Source organism: Rutidosis leptorrhynchoides, chromosome 11 (genome assembly GCF_046630445.1).
Source record: "Rutidosis leptorrhynchoides isolate AG116_Rl617_1_P2 chromosome 11, CSIRO_AGI_Rlap_v1, whole genome shotgun sequence".
NCBI classification, from domain to species: domain Eukaryota; kingdom Viridiplantae; phylum Streptophyta; class Magnoliopsida; order Asterales; family Asteraceae; genus Rutidosis; species Rutidosis leptorrhynchoides.
In genome coordinates this window covers 118,963,495-118,969,494 of record NC_092343.1, presented here as the reverse complement: position 1 = coordinate 118,969,494, position 6,000 = coordinate 118,963,495, and positions in this window count along the sequence as shown.

The window sequence follows — 6,000 nt, the reverse complement described above, 5'->3', positions numbered from 1 at the left end:
TTTAGTACCTTCCGAAATGAAGGAACTTTCCAACCAGCTTCAAGAACTATTGGATGAAGGTTTCATTCGTCCAAGCTCGTCCCCATGGGGAGCTCCTATTCTATTTGTTAAAAAGAAGGATGGTACGTTAAGGATGTGCATTGATTACCGCGAGCTTAACATGCGTACTATCAAGAACTGTTATCCGTTGCCACGTATTGATGATCTATTTGACCAACTTCAAGGGTCAATTGTTTATTCAAAGATTGATTTGAGGTCCGGATATCACCAACTTAGAGTCAAGGAATCTGATATTCCTAAGACTGCTTTTCGCACTCGTTATGGGCACTATGAATTCTGTGTCATGCCTTTTGGTTTGACCAATGCTCCTGCCGTTTTCATGGATCTCATGAACCGTGTCTGCAAATCTTATCTCGATAAATTCATCATTGTTTTCATTGATGACATTTTGATCTACTCCAAGAGTGAGAAGGAACATGAGCAACATCTGCGCGTGATTCTTGAACTCTTATGAAAGGAACAACTCTACGCTAAGTTTTCTAAGTACGAGTTTTGGCTCAAAACCGTACAATTCCTCGGACACATTGTTGATAGTAATGGAATACATGTCGATCCAGCTAAGATTACCGATATCCAGAACTGGGAGATACCAAAGACTGCGAAGCATATTCGACAATTTTTGGGACTTGTCGGTTATTATCGGAGATTCATAAAGGATTTTTCCCTTCTTGCCAAACCTCTTACGAAGCTAACTCAAAAAGGGAAGAAGTTTGAGTGGTCCGAAGAACAGGAATCTGCTTTCAAGATTCTGAAAGAGAAGTTGACCACAGCCCCGATTCTATCTTTACCTGAAGGTACTGACAATTTTGTTGTTTACTGCGATGCCTCAAAGCAAGGCTTTGGTTGTGTTTTAATTCAACGTGAAAAGGTTATTGCCTACGCATCTAGACTGTTGAAGAAACACGAGGAGAACTATACCACACACGACCTTGAGTTTGGTGCCGTGGTATTTGCATTAAAGATATGGAGACATTATCTATATGGTACCCAGTTTACGGTGTACACTGACCATAAAAGTCTTCGACACATCTTTGATCAAAAACAGCTGAATATGAGGCAAAGCCGATGGCTCGAGTTATTGAACGATTATGACTGTAAGATGGAATATCATCCTGGCAGGGCAAATGTAGTTGCCGATGCCCTCAGTCGAAAAGACGATGTTAAACGTGTTCGTGCCTTAAACCTGAAAATCAAATCAAATCTTATATCACGAATCTGTGAAGCTCAACTGGAAGCTATTAAACCAACACTCATCGAAGGTTAAGGACCTATCGGTTTCGAGAACCAACTCCAAGTGAAAGCTAATGGTACACGGTACTTTGGCAACAGAATTTGGGTTCCTCGCTTCGGTAATCTCCGTGAACTAGTCTTGGATGAAGCGCATGAGACTAGGTATTCTATTCATCCAGGTTCCAGTAAGATGTACCACGATGTGAAGGAATTCTACTGGTGGCCTAATATGAAAGCCGACATTGCTACTTATGTTAGTAAGTGTCTCACTTGTTTGAAAGTCAAGGCTGAACATCAAAAGCCTTCTGGTCTGTTGACACAACCCGATATTCCGCAGTGGAAGTGGGAATGTATCGCTATGGACATTATTACTAAATTGCCCAAGACTTCTAGTGGCAATGATACTATATGGGTCATAGTAGATCGTCTTACTAAATCTTCTCATTTATTACCGATCAAGGAGATCGACAAGATGGAGAGATTGTCACAACTGTATATCAAAGAAATTGTCTCTCGTCATGGTGTTCCTATATCAATCATATCCGATCGCGACAGTAGATTCACTTCCAGATTCTGGAAATCCTTACAATCTGCTCTTGGAACTCAACTCGACATGAGTACTGCTTATCATCCGCAAACCAATGGTCAAAGTGAACGAACCATTCAAACATTGGAAGATATGCTTCGCGCTTGTGTTATCGACTTCGGCAAAGGCTGGGATAGACATTTGCCTTTGGTTGAATTCTCTTGCAATAATAGTTACCACTCAAGTATTAAGGCTGCACCTTTTGAGGCCTTATACGGACGAAAATGTAGATCCCCACTGTGCTAGGATGAATTAGAGGACAGACAGTTAACTGGTCCTGAAATCATACATGAGACAACCGAAAAGATAGTTCAGATTAAGAAACGAATAGAAACTGCCCGCAGCCGACAGAAGAGCTATGCTAATAAAGGTCGGAAAGATTTGGAATTCCAAGTTGGTGACAAAGTCATGTTGAAAGTATCCCCTTGGAAAGGCGTCGTTCGTTTTGGTAAACGAAGCAAACTAAGTCCGCGTTTTGTTGGAACCTTCAAGATTACTGAAAGGATCGGACCCGTGGCTTATCGATTAGAATTACCTGCTGAACTTAGCAGCGTACACGACGTATTTCATGTCTCGAATCTTAAAAAGTGTCTCGCTGATGACACTCTCGTTATTCCTTTGGATGACATTCACATTGATGATAAAATGCACTTCATAGAGGAACCCGTAGAAGTCATGGACCGATCTGCTAAACAATTGAAACAAAGCACCATACCTATTGTTAAGATCCGTTGGAATTCACGACGTGGCCCCGAGTATACCTGGGAACGTGAAGACCAAATGAAACAGAAATATCCCCATCTCTTCTCAACCGCTGATGCATCCGAGAAGTCTACCTAAAACTTCGGGACGAAGTTTTTATTAACGGGGAGGTACTGTAATAACCCTCACTTTTTGACTTCTAAATTACTGAATTAACCCTAGGGTTATATGTCTGACTATATATATTAAGGGTTGTTATATACAATTAAATATTGACCGAATAGTAATTTTTAGTCAACAATGTACGCTTAAATAAATAATATATTATTAATTTATATAATTTGACATAATTTAACTAAGTATATAAACTTTGTATCACTTTTATTATTTAGTTAATGTATTATATATTTAACTATATAATAAATCCAATTATATATAAATGTAATAATATTTACAAACTTACCAAAGCTATAGTTTAATAATTAAAATCATAATTATTATTAAAAATACAAAATACCGAATTATTTATTATTTTTATGCAAAATTTGTATTTATTAATTAAATAAAAAATAAAATAAAATAAAATAAAATAAAATATTATTGACAAATATTCTTGGAAAAAAATTAAATAAATTTGTTTATTTACATAAAAAAATCCTTAAAATAAATAAATAAATAAATTATTTTTTAATTAAAAATTGTAATGAAAAAACTACTTTTATTATTTTATTTTGTGCATTATCCCATGACCTAACATTTAATACTTTTTAATTTTAAAATCCCATTAAGAATTAAATATTTCTTTTTCTTTTAATTATTTTATTCTTTTTACCTAATTTTTTCAAGTATAAATACCCCTCATTTCTCATTCAAACTCACACCAAAATTTCTCTCATTCTCTCTTTGAAGAATTACTACTAGTAAGTATTCTTTTCTTACTTTTTATTTTTTTACTTTTTACTTTTTACTTTTTACTTTTTACTTCGGTTATTATTTTTACCGAAATATGTAAATAATGTTATAAATTATATGCAATTAAAAATAAAATAAATAACATGTATACACTATTACTATTACTAGCACCTATAACCTACTACTTATATTGTAACATAAAAACATTTTGGGATATGTATTAGAGATGTATAGATCTTCGAACTTTCTTGACGAATGGTTTCTATGAGATTCTAGGCAGAGGGTTTGGATTTCCGATTTAAAGGGTCCTATGGCTCAAGCCCCTAGATCTAAATTAGCCATTCGAAGGGAAAGGGATGATTGTAAGCTTATCTAATACGGCAAGTATCCTAAAATGGAAAACATTGATAAAAGTAGAAACTCTCTAGTCATAGAAACTTAGTAAAATAAGAAACTTTCTAAAAAATGAAAACTTTATAAAAATAGTAACTTACTAGGAATAGAAACTTAGTAAAACAAACTATACTTAAACACATACTTAAACTTAAACATGGGCAAAACACTTAACTACTCTTAAATGTCAATAGGTTGACTTTCCTGCTCACTCGTTCAACTCTTTATTCCGAGGAATAACACTCTCTCTACTTACTAAGGTGAATTCATAGCCCCTGTTTAATTGCTAGCAAACTTACTTACTTTTACTTGGGGTGAGACACATGCTGTTTTTACTTTTTACACTTTAGACACAAGTACCAAAATGTTAAACTATGCTATACCCGGCTATGTCCGACTAAGTCCCTACAGTGATATTTTTAATTGCTGCGACATGCTTAATTATTGGGGGTAGGCCTATTGGGAGTAACGTCTCCGATACATTTGACCAAGTCATTGTATTACTTAATAATGAAATTAAATCGACAAGGACAGACACAACTTGTCATGGGGTAAACTTGAACGTTTAGTCTAAATATCACGCATTGGCATAACTTTTTGATCCTGCGGGAGATCAACTTTACAAACTAAATCTTGTGGTCTAAATCAACGACAAACATTTTGTTAAACCTATGAACTTCACTCAACCTTTTTGGTTGACACTTTAGCATGTTTTGTCTCAGGTGCTGTTTGATTCAAGCTCTTATACTTACTGCTTATGTGATGCTACTTGGACATAGGATCAAAAGATATCGCATTTATTACTTCTGCATGTGAACATTTACGATATTGTTATTCCTATCATTGTAACGACATTTCATTTTCCACTGCGTACTCATTAAAGTTAAATTCATCATTTAGTTTTGTTCTCGTTTATTATAATATGTCGGTATGTTTTGATATTAGTGACGTTCCTTCCAGACCCTATTGGGAGGATGTTACAAATTCCCTGGTATATTTGAAACATATATTTTTAATTAATATTTATATATATAAATTTCTACATATACAGAATACAAAATTAAAATCCAAATTATTAAATGCTTCTTGCTTGCTTGCTTGCTTGCTTGCTTGGTTTCTCATTGATAAAGTGCAAGATTCTGCTTCTTTGTTCCTTTTCCCTGAAAGGCACTTCTTTGTTCTTTATTCCCTTTTGCAAACCGATTTGATTCATAAACAAGTACACAACAACCTAAAAAAGATCCCCTGAGTTCATATAAAAAAAACCCAACAAATCCTAAAAAAAATTGGACAACTTACCACTGGAGGTTTAGATCTCGTCGGTGATGGTTTCGGTGGTGGTGGTGACCGTATATTTGAAACAATATTGGAGCAATTCCCTGGTAATGAATCGACGCTGGTAGGTTCGTAACCTTACAGGTGCGATTCTGCAGGCGATGGAAAATGGAATTCCGGTGGATATGCTAGTTGAAGATGATGGCAGGTGCCGGAAAATCGAGGTTAGGTTGGTCAAGTGGTTGTCAAAGAAACAAACCCCAGAACCCTAATTTCACGGTTCATATTCAGATTGAAATTAGGGTTTATCTTTAGCTTTGTTAATTTAATTGCATACGTGTTTTTTATGGCGAAAATAAATATGTATATATATATATATGTATATATATATATATGTATATATATATATATATATATATATATATATATATATGTATATGTATATATGTATATGTATATCTATATAAAATATATAAAAAGATCTGATGATCTTATAGGTTACACTACAGTGATACAACTTGGGCGCTCTAATGAGCCTACAAAAGCACGTTCTGATGAACGCTACAATGACCAACTACAACCAGCATCACATGTCTACAATAACAATATGAACCGTCTACTAATCAATGTAACCAATGCGGAGTGAAGCTGCATTAAACATCCGCATCACCTAATGACAGCATATTGCAACAACCATGACGTAACCAACTACAAGATAACCAAACCTAATAAAACATCAAGCCCAAGTCGAATTTAACAACGCAAACCTCCCTCCATATTCCTCATAATAAAGCGCACCCACCCTCTACATCTTAAACCTGCCACAAAACCACCCGATGGGA